The sequence below is a fragment of the Muntiacus reevesi genome, chromosome 16 (assembly GCF_963930625.1).
Source record: "Muntiacus reevesi chromosome 16, mMunRee1.1, whole genome shotgun sequence".
In the NCBI taxonomy this organism is placed as follows: Eukaryota; Metazoa; Chordata; class Mammalia; order Artiodactyla; family Cervidae; genus Muntiacus; species Muntiacus reevesi.
The window spans coordinates 53,161,383-53,180,342 of NC_089264.1; the positions used below are offsets into that span (position 1 = coordinate 53,161,383).

At 40.4% G+C, this 18,960-nt stretch overlaps 1 protein-coding gene across 1 annotated transcript in view; it reads left to right on the top strand.

Moving 5' to 3' along the window:
* Window positions 1-18,960, top strand: part of NWD2 (NACHT and WD repeat domain containing 2) — a 204,411-nt gene that overhangs the window by 17,890 nt on the left and 167,561 nt on the right. The window lies entirely within an intron of this gene.

Here is an 18,960-nt window from a genome sequence, read left to right on the forward strand (position 1 = left end):
ACTTCTGGGACCTCTTCCAACTTCAGTATTGCATTAATCCATTTCTTTGAAATTACCTAGCAGTTTCATTTTATTTTTTTCATATTGAGAGGAAGTCAGGGATCTAACTCTTCCTCCTACCTTTGTAATTATGACTATGATCTGAAAAATGATTATGATATCACCTGTCTTCCTTGGCTCAGAAGTTTGTCATGATAATGCATGGAAAAGCACTCCTGAAACTGCATTATATTACAAAAGTGAACACTGTTGACTATTTGAATGTGGAAAAGTATAACAGGACAACCAAGGCAGTGGGAAACATTGTCAGGATTGAGAAACCCTTCCCAACCTTCCTGTATTTAAATTGGGGAGTGTGAGTATGATGAAATAAGCAAAAAGGACGTCTTCTGTAGGCCTACCAATGGGAATTTGAGGTTCACAGACTCGTCAGGACTTTGGATAAGGTGGTTAAACATAAATTCTTTGATAGAAGGGGTTGGATCTCCACCCCGAATTGTGTGATGGGATTGATCAGGTGTGTGCATACAGCTCATGATACACACGGAGACCAGTGAGTAATCCAGGTTGAAGGTTCAGAACCTGGACTGTGAACCCCTTGAGTTGGAGCCCTGGCTCTGCCTCGTTTTCTGACTCGGTGACCTTGTTGTTACTGCTGCTGTTCAGTCGCTCAGTCGTGTCCGACTCTTTGCCACCCCGTGGCCTGCAGCGCGCCAGGCTTCCCTGTGCTTCACCATCTCCCGGAGCTTGCTCAAACTCACGTCCATCAAGTCCGTGATACCGTCCGACCGTCTCATCCTCTGTCATCCCCTTCCCCTCCTGTCTTCAGTCTTTCCCATCATCAGGGTCTTTTCCAATGAGTCACTTTTTTGCATCCGGTGGCCAAAATATTGGAGCTTCAGCATCAGTCCTTCCAATGAATATTCAGGGTTGATTTCCTTTAGGATTAACAAGTTTGATCTCCTTACAGTCCAAGGGACTCCCAAGAGTCTTCTGCAACACCACAGTCCAAAAGCATCAGTTTTTCAACGCGCATTCTTTATGGTCCACCCGTCGCATCCATACAAGACCACTGGAAAAGCCATAGCTTTGACTCGACGGACCTTTGTCAGCAAAGTAATGTTTCTGCTTTTTAATATGCTGTCTAGGTTGGTCATAGCTTTTCTGCCAGGAAGCAAGCATCTTTTAATTTCATGGCTGTAGTCACCATCTGCAGCCCCCCAAAATAAAAGTCTGTCACTGTTTCCACTGTTTCCCCATCTATTTGCCATGAAGTGATGGGACCAGATGCCATGATCTTAGTGTTTTGAATGTTGAGTTTTAACCAGCTTTTTCACTGTCCTCTTTCACTTTCATCAAGAGACTCTTTAGTTCCTCTTCACTTTCTGCCATAAGGATGGCGTCATCTGCATATCTGAGGTTATTGATATTTCTCCTGGCAATCTTGATTCCAGCTTGTGCTTCATACAACCCGGCCTTTCTCATGATGTACTCTGCATATAAGTTAATTAAGCAGGGTGACAATATATAGCCTTGACGTACTCCTTTCCAATTTTAAGCCAGTCTGTTGTTCCATGTCTGGTTCTTACTGTTGCATCTTTACCTGCATACAGTTTTCTCAAAAGGCAGGTAAAGTCATTTGATATTCCCATCTCTTTAAGAATTTTCCAGTTTGTTGTGATCCACATGGTCAAAGGCTTTAGCATAGTCAATAAAGCAGAAGTATATGTTTTTCTGGAATTTTCTTTTTCTGTGAGCCAACGGATGTTGGCAATTTTATCTCTGGTTCCTCTGCCTTTTCTAAAACCAGCTTGAACGTCTGGAAGTTCTCAGTTCACGTACTGTTGGAGCCTTGCTTGGAGAATTGAGCATTACTTTGCTTGCATGTGATGTGAGTGCACTTATGCAGTAGTTTAAACATTCTTTGGCATTGCCTTTCTTTGGGATTGGAATGAAAACTGACCTTTTCCAGTCCTGTGGCCACTGCTGAGTTTTCCAGATTTGTTGGCATATGGAGTGCAGCACTTTCACAGCATCATCTTTTAGGATTTGAAATAGCTCAGCTCGAATTCCATCGCCTTCACTAGCTGTGTTCATAGTGATGCTTCCTAAGACCCACTTGACATCACACTCCAAGATGTCTGACTCTACATGAGTGATCACACCATCATGATTATCTGGGTCATTGAGATCTCTTTTGTATAGTTCTTCTGTGTATTCTTGCCACTTCCTCTTAATATCTTCTGTTGAGAGGTCCATACCATTTCTGTCCTTTACTGAGCCCATCTTTGCATGATATGTCCCCTTGGTATGTCTAATTGAATTAGAGATCTCTAGTCTTTCCCATTCTATTGTTTTCCCCTGTTTCTTTGCATTGATCACTTAGGAAGGCTTTCTTGTCTCTCCTTGCTATTCTTTGGAACTCTGCATTCAGATGGGTATATCTTTCCTTTTCTACTTTGCCTTTAGCTTCTCTCCTTTTCTCAGTTATTTGTAAGGCCTCCTCAGACAACCATTTTGCCTTTTTACATTTCTTTCCCTTGGGGATGGTTTTGATCACTGCCTCCTGTACAATGTCACAAACCTCTGTCCTTAGTTCTTTAGGCACTCTGTCCATAAGATCTAATCCCTTGAATCTATTTGTCCCTTTCACTGTATAATTGTAAGGGATTTGATTTAGATCATACCTGAATGGCCTAGTGGTTTTCCCTACTTTCTTCAATTTAAGTCTGAATTTGGCAATAAGGAGTTCATGATCTGAGCCACAGTCAGCTCCCAGTCTTGTTTTTGCTGACTGTATAGAGCTTTTCCATCTTTGGCTGCAAAGAGTATAATCAGTCTGATTTCAATGTTGACCATCTGGTGATGTCCATGTGTAGCGTCTTCTCTTGTGTTGTTAGAAGAGGGTGTTTTCTATGACCAGTGCATTCCTCTGGCAAAATTCTGTTAGCCTTTGCCCTGCTTCAATTTGTACTCCAAGGGCAAAGTTGCATGTTCCTCCGGATATCTCTTGACTTTCTACTTTTGCATTCCAGTCCCCTATGATGAAAAGGACATCTTTTTTTTTTGGTGTTAGTTCCAGAAGGTCATGTAGGTCTTCATAAAACTGTTCAACTCAGCTTGTTTGGCATTAGTGGTTGGGGTGTAGTATTGCATTTCTGTGATATTGAATGATTTGCCTTGGAAATGAACAGAAATCATTCTGTTGTTTTTGAGATTGCACCCAAGTATTGCATTTTGAACTCTTTTGTTGACTGTGAGGGCTACTCCATTTTTTCTCAGAGATTCTTGCCCACAATAGTAGATATAATGGTCATCTGCATCAAATTTACCCATTCTGGTCCATTTTTGTTCACTGATTCCGAAAATGCCGATTTTCACTCTGGCCATCTCCTGTTTGACCACTTCCAGTTTACCTTGATTCGTGGACCTAACATTCCAGTTTCCTATTCAGTATTGTTCTTACAGCATCGGACTTTACTTTCACCATCAGACACATCCACAGGTGGACATTGTATCCACATGTGGGTGTTATTTCTGGTTTGGCTCAGCCTCTTCATTCCTCCTGGAGCTATTTCTGTGCTCCTTTCCAGTAGCATTTTGAGCACCTATTGACCTGGGGAGTTCATCTTTCAGTGTCATATCTTTTTGTCTTTTTATACCGCTCTTCGGATTCTCCAGACAAGACTGCTGAAGTGGTTTGCCATTTCCTTCTCCAGTGGACCATGTTTTGTCTGAACTCTCCACCATGACCCGTCGGTCTTGGGTGGCCCTACGTGGCTTGGCTCATAGTTCCATTGAGTTAGACAAGGCTATGATCCATGTGATCAGTTTGGTTAGTTTTCTGTGTTTGTGGTTTTTATTTCTGTCTGCCCTCTAGTGGATGAGGATAAGAGGCTTGTGGAAGCTTCCTGGCTGTGGGGTAAACTGGTGGGTGGGGCCATGCTCAGTAAATCTTTAATCCAATTTTCTGCTGATGGGTGGGACTGTATTCCCTCCCTGTAGTTTGGCCTCTTCAAAAGGACTTATGCCAGCACCCTGAGGCTCTCAGAGCTGTTGTATTCAGTGCCCCTCACTGTCCACCCACGCCTCTGCTGGAGACTCCTGGACACTCACAGGCAAGTCTGGGCCAGTCTCTTGTGGGGTCACTGCTCCTTTCTCCTGGGTCCTGGTGCACATAAGGTTTTGTTGTGCCCTCCAAGAATCTGTTTCCCCAGTCCTATGGAAGTTCTGGAAATCAAGTCCCACTGGCCTTCAGTCAGATTCCCTGGGGGGTCTTAGTCCCTTTGTCAGATACCCAGGTTGGGAAGTCTGTTGTGGGCCCTAGAGCTTTTGCAACAGTGCGAGAACTTCTTTGGTGTGATTGTTCTGCAGTTTGTGGGTCGTCTGCTCTCCAGCTCTGTAGTGGAGTTAATGGTGACCTCCTCCATGAGGACTTAGGCCACAGGCCATGCTTCCCAAGTGTGCTTCCCAATGTTTTGACTTCTCCTTTGCCCCTGGACATGGGGTGACTTTGTTTGGTGGGATCCAACATACTCCTGTTGATTGTTGTTCAGCAGCAGGTGGCAAATTTGGTGTTCTCGAAGAAGATGAGCGCATGTCCTTCTACTCTGCCATCTTATTGTTAATAGTGACCTTAAGCAAATTATTTAAGCATATCTATGGTTAGAGAAATTCTCTCTAAGATCGAACATATCATAGAATTCTTATGAGGCTTAAATGAGGTTCAGTTCAGTCGCTCAGTCATGTCCAACTCTTTGCAGCCCCATGAACCGAAGCAAGCCAGGCGTCCCTGTCAATCACCAACTCCCAGAGTCCACCCAAACTCATGTCCATTGAGTCAGTGATGCCATCCAACCATCTCATCCTCTGTTGTCCCCTTCTCCTGCCTTCAGTCTTTCCCAGCATCTGGGTCTTTTCAAATGAGTCAGCTCTTCACATCAGGTGGAGGTAAAGCTTATGAAATGCTTATCACATGCCTGGCACATAATAAGCTCTCATTTAATATTAACTAGTTTTCTTCTTATCCTTATTGTTATTATCTATTAGCTCCAGTATCTCCTTGCCTAGAAGATGTTGACAACTCAGCTAGTTAAAGAGGTGAAGTCAAGCCTGCTTCTACTAGCTGGCAGTCATTATGAAGAAAAAACAAAAAAATCTCATCTGCCAGTGGTATCTTCGTTGCCCACTAAATTAGAAGAGGGAAAGATATGTGACATGATGATACAGTTGGAAGACATTTATATTCTGTTTGTTTGTATTAATCCAGAATGTTTATTTCCAACTGTCTGTCAAAGTTGACATCTTAAGAGGGCATGGTTGTAATAAACATTTTAAAAAGTGCTTTTGTAAAATTATCATCAGAAATAAGTTAATGAGCTAGGAGAATAGGCATGCCTTCTTATTTTCCAGTCAGACCCTGTTTTTAATCAGACATTCACAACAATTATTTAACAAATATTTATTAAGGGCTTTCTTCATGCAAGACCCTGTTCTAAGCCCAGAGGATGTAGAAATTAACTGTGTTAAATAACTGTTAATTTAACGTACACATCACTTCTCTTGTCATGGATTTCGTGCTCTAATGGAGGAAACATAATGTGAAAAAAACCAAATAAACTAAAACATCTTTAAATATCTTTTCAAACATTATAAACTCTGTGGGATGACTCTTGCTGTTAAGAAAAATGAACCAAGGTAAGGAGAAAGAGTAATGGGCAAAATTACTTTTTCCCAGTAATTAGTGGTCAGGGAAGGTCTTCCTGATGAGGTAGCAGAAACACAAATAGAGAGGAGGAATAGAGCCAGTCAGAGACATGGAGGACAAACATTTCTGCTAAGAAAACATGCAGAGGAGAAGCAGTAAGTGCAAAGGTCCTGAGGCAGAGCACGCCTGAGATGCCCAAGAAGAAACACGTTCACTGTGGTAGAGAATATAGAGCCTCGATGTACTCCTTTCCTGATTTGGAACCAGTCTGTTGTTCCATGTCCAGTTCTAACTGTTGCTTCCTGACCTGCATACAGGTTTCTCAAGAGGCAGATCAGGTGGTCTGGTATCCCCATCTCTTTCAGAATTTTCCACAGTTTATTGTGATCCACACAGTCAAAGGCTTTGGCATACTCCATAAAGCGGAAATAGATACTTTTCTGGAACTCTCTTGCTTTTTCGATGATCCATCGGATGTTGGCAATTTGATCTCAGGTTCCTCTGCCTTTTCTAAAACCAGCTTGAACATCTGGAAGTTCTCGGTTCCAATATTGCTGAAGCCTGGCTTGGAGAATTTTGAGCATTACTTTACTAGAGTGTGAGATGAGTGCAATTGTGCAGTAGTTTCAGCATTCTTTGGCTTTGCCTTTCTTTGGGATTGGAATGAAAGCTGACCTTTTCCAGTCCTGTGGCCACTGCTGAGTTTTCCAAATTTGCTGGCATATTGAGTGCAGCACTTTCATAGCATCATCTTTTGAGATAGCTCAACTGGAATTCCATCACCTCCACCAGTTTTGATCCTAGTGATGCTTTCTAAGGCCCGCTTGACTTCACATTCCAGAATGTCTGACTCTAGGTGAGTGATCACAGCATCGTGATTATCTGGGTTATGAAGATCTTTTTTATATAGTTCTTCTGTGTATTCTTGCTACGTCTTCTTAATATCTTCTGCTTCTGTTAGGTTCCTACCATTTCTGTCCTTTATTGAGTCCATCTTTGCATGAAATATTCCCTTAGTATCTCTAATTTTCTTGAAGAGATCTCTGGTCTTCCCCATTCTATTGTTTTCCTCTATTTCTTTACATTGATCACTGAGGAAGGCTTTCTTATCTCTCCTTGCCATTCTTTAGAACTGTGCATTCAGATTGGTATATCTTTCCTTTTCTCCTTTGCTTTTTGCTTCTCTTCTTTTCACAGGTATTTGTAAGGCCTCCTCAGACAGTCATTTTGCTTTTTTGTCTTTCTTTTTCTTGGGAATGGTCTTGATCCCTGTCTCCTGTACAGTTCAGGAACCTCCGTCCATAGTTCATCAAGCACTCTGTCTATCAGATCTAATTCCTTAAATCTATTTTTTACTTCCACTGTATAATCATAAGGGATTTGGTTTAGGTCATACTTGAATGGGCTAGTGGTTTTCTCCATTTTCTTCAGTTTAAGTCTGAATTTGGCAATAAGGAGTTCATGATCTGAGCCACAGTCAGCTCCCGGTCTTGTTTTTGCTGACTGTATAGAGCTTCTCCATATTCGGCTGCAAAGAATATAATCAATCTGATTTCGGTGTTCACCATCTGGTGATGTCCATGTGTAGAGTCTTCTCTTGTGTTGTTGGAAGAGGGTGTTTGCTATGACCAGTGTGTTCTCTTGGCAGAACTCTCTTCGCCTTTGCCCTGCTTCATTCCGTACTCCAAGGCCAAATTTGCCTGTTACTCCAGGTGTTTCTTGACTTCCTACTTTTGCATTCCAGTCTCCTATAATGAAAAGGACATCTTTTTGGGGTGTTAGTTCTAAAAGGTCTTGTAGGTCTTAGAACCTACAAGTTCTAAGAAGTTGGTAGAACCATTTAACTTCATCTTCTTCAGTGTTATTGGTTGGGGCATAGACTTGGATTACCGTGATATTGAGTGGTTTACCTTGGAAATGAACAGAGATCATTCTGTCATTTTTGAGATTGCATCCAGGTACTGCATTTCAGACACATCTGTTTACTGTGATGGCTGTGATAGGAACAGGAGTACATCAAGGCTGTATATTGTCACCCTGCCTATTTAACTTACACGCAGAGTACATCATGAGAAACGCTGGGCTGGAAGAAGCACAAGCTGGAATCAAGATTGCTGGGAGAAATATCAATAACCTCAGATATGCAGATGACACCACCCTTATGGCAGAAAGTGAAGAACTAAAGAGCCTCTTGATGAAAGTGAAAGAAGAGAGTGGAGAAGTTGGCTTAAAGCTCAACATTCAGAAAACTAAGATCATGGCATCCGGTCCCATCACTTCATGGCAAATAGATGAGGAAACAGTGGCTGACTTTATTTTTATGGGCTGCAACATCTCTGCAGATGGTGATTGCAGCCATGAAATTAAAAGATGCTTTCTCCTTGGAAGAAAAGTTATGACCAACCTAGACAGCATATTAAAAAGCAGAGACATTACTTTGTCAACAAAGGTTCACCTAGTCACGGCTATGGTTTTCCCAGTAGTCATGTATGGATGTGAGAGTTGGACTGTGAAGAAAGCTGAGCACTGAAAAACTTATGCTTTTGAACTGTGGTGTTGGAGGAGACTCTTGAGAGTCCCTTGGACTGCAGGGAGATCCAACCAGTCCATCCTAAAGGAGATCCGTCCTGGGTGTTCATTGAAAGGACCGATGCTGAAGCTGAAACTCCAATACTTTGGCCACTTGATGCAAAGAGCTGACTCATTGGTATAGACCCTGATGCTGGGAAAGATTGAGGGCAGGAGGAGAAGGGGAAAACAGAGGGTGAGATGGTTGGATAGCATCACCGACTCGATGGACATGGGTTTGGGTAAACTCTGGTGAGGGACATAGAGGCTTGGTGTGCTGCGGTTTATGGGGTCACAAAGAGTCGGACATGATTGAGTGACTGAACTGAACGTGGTGGAGAATAGATGGAAATAAGGCAGTTTTCACAAGCCAGCATCCTGTATGGTAGGCACTCGCCATCAGAATAGGTACCGTCTATCAGCAGCCGATAAGCTGCACCTGTGTCTCTGCCGAGCTATAGCCTTGGTGGAAAAGGAGCTCAGGGACTGTGTGGAGATCTTGTGCAACCGTGTATGTCATCTCACCATCATTTCTAGACTCAGCTTCGTAAACAGTCTTTACTCACAAAAGATAAGCTTCATAAACAAGCTTTACCCACAAAAGGTAAGGGTTATCACTATTTGGATAGCATCTCATTCATTGAGTCCACTTATTTTTAAAAGGGATTCTAAAAGAAAATTTCAAAAATATTTCCAACATTGTTGGATAAGAGGGTGTGTCACTATTGACTTGGATATATGTAAGTTTGTTATAAGTGGAGCAGATCAGTGTTTTAAGCTCAGCAGTTGTTCAGTGTCCTAATGAGGTAGATAGGCAAAGCCTAACCTGCATCTCCTGCCTCTTGGGTCCCTGGGAACTAGAATGGAAAGGATTACGTGGTAATCATATCTTCGAGGAAGCAAGTGGGAAATGGCCCCAAGCCTTGGAAGTAATACTCTTACAAGAGAGAGAAAACCACGTACATTTATGTGTCCTAGGTAGACAGGAAATTCTCTCTGAGGTGGCAGAGGGTGAGGCCAGCTTTGGTCTCTGGCCTCTGGAAAATGGCATTGGCTTTGCTTGGTGTAGCTCCAAGTGGATCCCTTAACCAGTTCTTCTAGGAAACCTGTTACAAATTCCTTAAGAGGGAAAACTAAGGCAGCAATTCTGGAGCCTATTATAAAGTTGTTGGCGCAAGGAACACCAGCTTTATCGTGTCCACATCAAGGAAAGCAGAAGCAGTGAGATTGTTGGAGATCAGTAGCTGAGGCCTAAGTGAATTCACCTGGTGCATCTCGGCGTCCAGCAGGAGCTGCTGTGATGTGACCCTCCCCAGGGACAGTGGGGATGTGTGGTACAGCTTTCACAACTGCTAGGACCCCAGGGCACTTTGTATATATTAGCCTCTATCATTGCAGCAAAATGCAGAGGCACGCAAGCAGAACGCATGAGCCACATGTTTCATAGCACATCCTCAAGGTAATCAAGAGTCTCATACTGGCTATTACTTTTGCATTCGGACACCCATCCATTCACTCAAAGCATACTAACTGCACTGCTGGGGCTGTCCACCACTTGCTTTCCCCCAGTCTGATTTGAAAGTTGAGGGAGCATGAGTTACACAAGGTGTTTACAACGTCACAGAGGATTGTGTGGCTTTTGGCTCTGAAATCCAAGATGCCAGGTCCAGTGTTTTAGAGTTCACCAATGTCTTCTTTCTCTCAGCCTTGGTTTTCTCATCTTTTAAATGGGACTAGTAATAGTACTTCACTCATAAGGTTCCTATAAGAGTTAATGAGATAGTGTATGAAAAGAGAAAGGGGCAGCAGAGGATAAGATGGTTAGATGGCATCACTGACTCGATGGACATGAATTTGAGCAAACTCCAGAAGCTAGTGGAGGACAGAGGAGCCTGGCATGTTGCAGTCCATGCGGTCGCAAAGAGTAGAATATGACTTATCGACTGAACAATAACAAATATGAAAAGCACTTACCTTTGTGTCTGTGTCTTAGCTTTGTGTCCATTAGCATAATGGACACATTAATACTAGTTGTTCTGATGATTCAAAATGGAAACAGAATTATAGACTGAGGAAGGTGGACGAAGATTAGAAGAAATAAAAGGAAGAAGAGGAGCAGAAAGATGCAAGGAGATCGGGGAGGAAAACATGCAGGGGAAGAATTAGCCAAGAAAAATTAAACAAGTGTGCCAAGCTATGTGAAAACAAAACATTGAAATCCCCTATAAATTTTAACACAGTCAGAGAAATTACTTGAGAACAAGAGACTGATAGACTGGAAGGGGCCCTAAATGGTTATTATGTTTTTTTAAGGAGCAGGAGGTAGAGGAAGAAATGATTTTAACAGTAGGGTTTTGTGTGGTCATTGGAACCAAATGATGATTGTTTTTATTCCTAACCATTTGCTGAGTGTAAACAGTGAGATGAGTAATACTTTCTGAGCATCCATGAAGCAAAACAGCAATTAAAGAGAGTGCTGGGGTTGTACCTGATGGTTGTTGAGATGGAGATTCCAGAGTACAGTTAATAACCATTCCATTTATTTCAGATTAAACTAACCAAGCCATTCCAAACCAAAAGGGAATTTTGGACCCAACTCCTTCAATCTGTCTGCGTGCGTGCTCAGTCATGTCGGTCGTATCCAGCTCTTTGCGCCCCCTTAGACTGTAGCCCAACAGGCTCCTCTTTCCATGGGGATTCTCTGGGCAGGAATATTGGAGTGGGTTGCCATATCCACCTCCAGGGGGTCTTTCCAACCCAGGAATGAATCCAGGTCTCCTGTGTCTCCTCCTTTGGCAGGCGGGTTCTTTACCACTAATGCCACCTGAGAAGACCTCAGTCTGTCTGTCCACTACCAATTGTAAGAGGTAACTGTCTTAAAATTAAGCTTAAAATTCACATCTGACCAAATTCAGATGTAATAGGTGATTATTTTTAACCAGTCCCTTTGTATGTGATAGGAAGACATGGAGAATTTGAGTGGCTTGTTGAAAGTTAAATAGCTGGCATAAATCTCATCTGTCAATAGCATTTCAGATCTTGCTTTCTTCTGGTTGTGATTTGGATAGTTTCTTCCTCTTCGGTAAAATGATATTTCTCTCTCCTTCTCATCCTGGAGTTTTATCATTTTGGTTTTTTACAACTTGCTGACCTTTTTCCTAAATAGGTCATTTGGCTATACAACCAGTAAACTTCATGTTCTGGAGATTTTTGCCCAAGGAAGTGAATATATTTTTATCTAAATGTGTCCATATTTAAAAACTGTGTGGATCACAATAAAATGTGGAAAATTCTGAAAAAGATGAGAAGACCAGACCACCTGACCTGCCTCCTGAGAAACCTGTATGCAGGTCAGGAAGCAGCAGTTAGAACTGGACATGGAACAACAGACTGGTTCCAAATAGGAAAAGGAGTACATCAAGGCTGTATATTGTCACCCTACTTATTTAACTTATATGCAGAGTACATCATGAGAAATGCTGAGCTGGAAGAAACACAAGCTGGAATCAAGATTGCCAGGAGAAATACCAATAACCTCAGATATGCAGATGATACCACCCTTATGGCAGAAAGTGAAGAAGAACTAAAGAGCATCTTGATGAAAGTGAAAGAGGAGAGTAGAAAGTTGACTTAAAGCTTAACATTCAGAAAACTAAGATCATGGCATCCAGTCCCATCACTTCATGGCAAATAGATGGGGAGACAGTGAAAACAGTGTCAGATTTTATTTTTCTGGGCTCCAAAATCACTGTAGATGGTGACTGCAGCCAAGAAATTAAAAGATGCTTACTCCTTGGAAGGAAAGTTATGACCAACCTAGATAGCATATTAAAAACCAGAGACATTACTTTGCCAACAAAGGTCCATCTGGTCAAGGCTATGGTTTTTCCAGTGGTCATGTATGGATGTGAGAGTTGGACTGTAAAGAAAGCTGGGCACCAAAAAATTGATGCTTTTGAACTGTGGTGTTGGAGAAGACTTTTGAGAGTCCCTTGGACTGCAAGGAGATCCAACCAGTCCATCCTAAAGGAGATCAGTCCTGGGTGTTCGTTGGAAGGACTGACGCTAAAGCTGAAACTCCAATACTTTGGCCACCTGATGCTAAGAGTTGACTCATTGGAAAAGATCCTGATGCTGGGAGGGATTGGGGGCAGGAGGAGAAGGGGACGACAGAGGATGAGATGGCTGGATGGCATCACCGACTCAATGGACATGAGTTTGAGTAAACTCCGGAGTTGGTGATGGACAGGGAGGCCTGGCGTGCTGCAGTTCATGGGGTCGCAGAGAGTCCGACACGACTGAGCGACTGAACTGAGCTGGACTGAAGGTTATAGCGCTATGTAATTCAATGCTCCACAAAATAAAATGAAAGTGAATGCCCTTGTCCTGTAACAAGACATTTTCACAACTTCAAAAGATGCAAAAATGAGGATTTATTCTGTAAGACGTAAAATCAGAAGTAAATACAGGATATAGCCCTTTCTCGTTAAAGCCCTTATATTCTGTATACATATATAATATCCCACTCTAGTTCTCTAAAATACTGGTCATGTCATATTTAAACTTCTTATATTATAATTGGAGCATAATTGATTAACAGTGTTGTGATAGATTCAGGTATACAGAAAAATGATGGCTAAACATATATATTCTTTTTCAAATTCTTTCCCCATTTAGGTTGTTACATAATATTGAGCAGAATTCCCTGTGCTAAACAGCAGGTCCTTGTTGGCTGTCTATTTTAAAATATAGTAGGGTGGACATCTCAATCCCAAGCTTCCTGAACTATCCCCTCCCTTCCCACCCCCACCTCCCCCCGGAACCTTGAGTACATTCTCTAAGTCTGTGAGTCTATTCATGTTTTGTAAATAAATTCATTTGTATCACTTATTTTTAGATTACACATATAAACGACATTGTACAATATTTATCTTTCTTTGTCTGACTTCACTCAGTATGACAATCTCTGGGTTCATCCATGTTGCTACGAATGGAATTATTTCATTCTTTCTAATTGCTGAGTAATATTCCATTGTATATATGTACCACGTCTTTATCCATTTCTCTATTGATGGACATTAGTTTGGTTCCATGTCTTGGCTATTGTAAACAGTGCTGCAGTGAACATTGGGGTGCATGTATCCTTCCAAACCATGTTTTTCTCTGGATATATGCCCAAGAGTGGAATTGTATGATCGTATGGTAGCTCTATTTTTAGCTTTTTAAGTAGCCTCCAACTTCTCCCCATAGTGGCTGTACCAGCTTACATTTCCCTCAGCAGTGTAGGGGGGTTCCCTTCTCTCCACACCATCTCCAGCATTTTTTGCTTGTGGATTTTTTTTTTATGACAGCCTGGTGTGATACCTTGTAGTTTTGATGTGTTTTGGTGTTAAAGAATGTTTTAATTTCATTATTTTCTATATAGCTGTCCAGTTTTTCCCAGCACCATGTATTGAATAAACTGTCTTTCCCCCATTGTATAGTCTTGCCTCTTGTGTTGTAGATTAATTGATTATGTGCCTGGGTTTATTTCTGGGCTTTCTGTCCTGTCCCACTGATCTGTTTTTGTGGCAGCACCATGCTGTTTTGTTGACTGTAGCCTAGTGGTGTAGTTTGAAGTCAGGAACCTGATTCTTCCAGCTCTCTTTTCTTTCTCTAGATTGCTTTGGCTATTTGGGGTCTTTTGTGTCTCCATACAGATTTTTTTTTTTTTTTTTTTTGGTATCTGCTGCATAATCTATATTTTTTCCATTCATACAGATTTTAAGATTATTTTGTTCTAATTCTGTGGAAAATGTCCTTGATAATTTGATACAGACTGTATTCAATCTGTAGATTACCTTGGATAGTATAGTCATTTTGACGATATTGATTTTTTGAATCCAAGAACATGATATATCTTTCCATCTCTTTGTGTCATCTTTGATGTCTTTCATCAGCAACTTATAGTTTTCAGAGCACAGGTATTTTGCCTCCTTAGGTAGGACTATTCCTAGGTATTTTTTTTGATACAATGATAAATGGGATTATATCTTAAATTTCTCCTTCTGATCTTTTGTTGTTAGTGTGTATAAATGCAATATACTTCTGTGTATTAATTTTGTACCCTGTAAGTTTACCAAATTCATTGAGCTCTGGTAACCTGTTTAGGATTTTTTCTGTTTAAATTTTAGTATTCTGGTAGCCTCTTTAGGATTTTCTATGTATAGTATCATGTTATCTGCAAACAGTTTAACTTTTTCAAATTTGGATTCCTTTTCTTTTTCTTCTCTGATTGCCATGGCTAGGACTTCCAAAACTATGTTGAATAAAAGTGGCAAGAGTGGACATCTTTGTCTTATTCCTGATTTTAGAGAAAATGCTTCCAGCTTTTCTCTGATGAGTATGGTATTAGCTGTGGGTTTGTCATATGGTCTTTATTATGTTGAGGTATGTTTCTTCTATGCCCACTTTCTGGGGAGTTTTTATCATAAAAAGATGCCAAATTTTGTCTAACGCTTATTCTGAACTATTGAGATGATCATATGGATTTTATTCTTCAATTTGTTGATGTGTAACATACTGATTGATTTGCAAAGTCCTTGCATTCTTGGGATAAATCCCACTTGACCATGGTGTATGATCCTTTTAATATATTGTTGGATTTAGATTGTTGGTATTTTACTGAGGATTTTTGTGTCTATGTTCATCAGTGATACTGGCCTATAGTTTTATTTTTTGTGATATCTTTGTATGGTTTTGATATCGGGGTGATGCTGGCCTTGTGGAATGAGCTTTGGAGTATTCTGTCCTCTGCAGTTTTTTGGAAGAGTTTGAGGAGAACGATAGGTATTATCTCTTCTTTAAATGTTTGATAGAATTTGCCTGTGAAGCCATCAGGTCCTGGACTTTTGTTGGGGAGTGTTTTAATCACAGTTTTAATTTCAGTGTTTGTGATTGGTATAGTCATATTTTCTGTTTCTTCCTGATTCAGTCTTGGGAGATTGTACCTTTCTAATAATTTGTCCATTTCTTCCAGGTTGTCCATTTTATTGGCATACAGTTGCATGTAGTAGTCTCTGTATTTCTGTGGTGCCAGTTGTAGCTTCTTTTTCATTTCTAATTTTATTGATTTGAGTTGCCTCCCTTTTTTCTTTATGAGTCTGGCCTAAGGTTTATCAATTCTATTTGTCTTTTCAAAGAAACAGCTGTTAGTTTCATTGATTTTTGCTATTGTTTTGTCTCTTTTATATATTTCTGCTTTGATCTTTATGATTTCTTTCATTCTAACTTTAGGATTTGTTTTTCTTCTTTCTCAAATTGCTTTAGGTGTAAGGTTGTTTTTTTATTTGAGATTCCTCTTGTTCCCTGAGGTAAGATTCTGTTCCTATAAACATCCCTCTTAGAACTGCTTTTGCTATATCCCATAGGTTTTAGATCATTGTGCTTTCATTTTGATTTGAATCTAGATATTTTTTATTTCCTTGTTGATTTCTTCAGTGATCCATTGGTTGTTTAATAACATACTGTTTAGCCTCCACCTGTTTTGTGATTTTTACAGTTTTTTCTTGTGATTGATTTTTAATCTCACAGCGTTGTGGTTGGAAAAAATGCTTGATGCTTCAATTTTTTAAATTTTTCAAGGCTCTCTTTGTGGCTCAGTATGTGGTCAATCCTAGAAAATGTAAGACTGATCACATTTACATTATACAGTATATGTTTCTAAATATTTTAGCCACTTAATACCATTTTCTAATCAAAATGACATCTGCAGGATAAAAATAAGAACATTTGTTTTTGAAGTAACTTTTCTGCCACACTATCATAATATGCTGGAGGTGTTTACTGCAGAATCTATAGGCTAGAATGCACCTCAGAATAGGTCTGCTAGCGATGAAGTACTTAATACAAATTTCAGCAATAGTAAAATCAAATCACAACATTCTATCTCAATCCCAAGTCCATACCATTCCATGGCTTGATTGCAATTTTTTCTGCCCCTCCAAACAAGTGGAGGGGGGCAGAAGTAAAAGAAGGACCGTAGTGGCAATACTGAATAATTTTTAAAAGGGAGGGATAAAACCTCAAAATCCTGATATAAAGTGATATACAGTCGACCCTTAAACAATGCACAGGTCCGTTTATTTATGGATATTTTTCAATGGTAGAGACTACAGTGCTACAGTCGGTGGTTGGTTAACTCTTTGGATGTGGAGGATGTGCAGAAATGAAGGGCAGACTATCATACATGGATTAAAGCCCTGTATTGTTCAGTGATCAGCCATACTTCTAAGAGGGTGACTTGTGGTGAAGTGCACCAAGTAGTGAGATTGAATTGACCCTACTCTGCATCGTCTCTCTATGTAAAGTCACAGGGAAATTTGAAGTATGGGATCTACATCTGAGACCTTACAAAATAGCTACTGGCATTGACACCAGAAAAGAAGCATCTAACAAGCATAAAACATGTATGTTAGTTTCTATTAGTTTCATATTGCCTCTGTAACAAGCTACCACAAATTTAGTGACTTAATACAACACAAATTGACTGCCTTAGAGTCCTAGAGATCAGAAGTCTGAGTTCCCTTTTGCTGGGCTGAAGTCAGAGCGTTGACAGGACAGCATTCTTCTGGGGAGAATCTGTTTCCTTGCTTTTCCCACGTTGTAGAGTCTGCTTGAATTTCTTGGGTCATGGCCCCTTCTGTATCTTCAAAACCAAGAGTGTATCATCGTCCACATCTCTCTCTCTGATTCTGTTTCCACTGTCATTTCTTCTTCTCTCTCTGACCTCTCACTAGGGTCTTAGAGTGTGTTTTGAGAACACAGATTTGAGTCCTTTACTTGTACCAAGAATTAGTATTTTTATTACAACATGACTAAAATATTAACTCCTAACAGTTGCAACAATTAATGATAAGTGGGCCCTGCCCCCGAAGACTTCATGTCTGATGTCTGGTAGGGGAAAGAAGCGCGGAAATAAAACATTGGATGCAGTGAGAATTATAAAACCAATCGATCCCGTATGGGACCACCGCATGCCTAACTTCAGACTGCTTCCTCAGCCAGGAGTTAAGAGGTCTACTCTTCTTAATCTGCCTCTGCCTTACCTGCTCCACATCCTCCCCTAGAGCCTCCAGAAAGAGAGCAGGCCTGACAGTGCCTTGACTTCAGCCCAGTGAGAGTGAGTTCAGATTTCTCATCTCTAGGGCTATAAAGCAATCAATTTATATTGTGTTAAGCTACTAAACTTGTGGTAGCTTGTTACAGATGCAATATGAAACTAATACAGATGTTTTATGCTTGTTAGATACTTCCTACCTTTTCAGATGTCAAGGCCAGTAGCTGTTGTGTAATTTCCTGGGTGTAGATCCTGGGTCAATTTCCTTTAGGAGCCCTCTGTGCAAAGAAGATAGCTTTATAGTCAGGAATTGCCCATGTGCTCCTCATCAACCCAACTACAGTACCCCTTATCACATGTGGTTATGGTCTCCTCTTCAAGAGCATGATTTGCCAGCCCTTCAATAATTTGGCATTATTCTTCCAGCCAGCTGGTTTCTTTCTGCACCCTACCCTCACCTGTTTTTGCAAATGAAGCCTTTGTGTTTCAGTTTTAAGGTTGATCTCCTAAGGATTTATTAAGTACTATTTTTAAAAAAAATAACCATGGAGATGCCACATAATTGCTTCACTTTATCTATTCTGAGCACCTTGGACAGTGCGTTGCCTGACAGGCACCCAGTGAATGAATGTGCAGTATTACAATACATAGCTTGAATGTTGATAAAACAGTTAGAAATGTAGATTACAGTATGGTTCTTTCATACAGTAAGTTCAGTCTTCAGTGTTAGTGATATGTCCTATGATTATTAAGACCTTTTAAAAGGCTATTTAATAAAACTTAGGGACAAAAAGCAGACCATTGGCATGAGGAAGTCAGTTTTTAAGAAGATTTTTCTGGCAGCCATCTGCATGAGGGATGAAGAGGTGAGGGAAACTGGAGATAGGTAGACAAGAATAAGGCCGATGCACTAAATCAGGCATAAAGGGTGAATGGGTGACTGGGATAGGAGCTTCCCAGACACACCTAGCATAACCTATTAACATCTGTTATTATTTAAATATTGCTAAAACTTATTTGACAAATGGAAAAAAGTCATCAGGCTTTTTTATTCCATTAATCCAGAAAAAGTCCATTTTTAGCCAAGTAAGATCAAAGTAAATTTCAGATTTCCCACAGCAGTGATTTTTAAGCCTAATCTTTGAAGAATTCCTTTGCCATTATGAGATTTATTTTTATCAGTATTACATGGATGTGTAAGTAAATCAATAGTTTTATAGGCGTTAAATAGCCTGCATCTTTGGCTAGGAAAAAGAGCAAATAATTGTATTATAATCACAAATAAGACTTCTAGAATAAAAATTGCACATATTGACAGTGGGGATGCCAATCACAATTTGGTTTGACTCAAGACAGCCAGATGCTTGTCTCTTTTCATGCTTTTGATGGTTGATTGTACTTGTTAATTAGGGAGAATGTGAGCCGTGCAAAACTGATGTCTAGAATAGTAAAGTGAAAAAATGGAAGGTTTTTCCATAGTCTTCTTAATAATAATCATTTTATGCAATAAAATTTATATGCAGTGAAGCACACAGATTTTTTAAGTATACAGTTTGAATTTTGACAGTGGTTCACTTGTGCATCCACA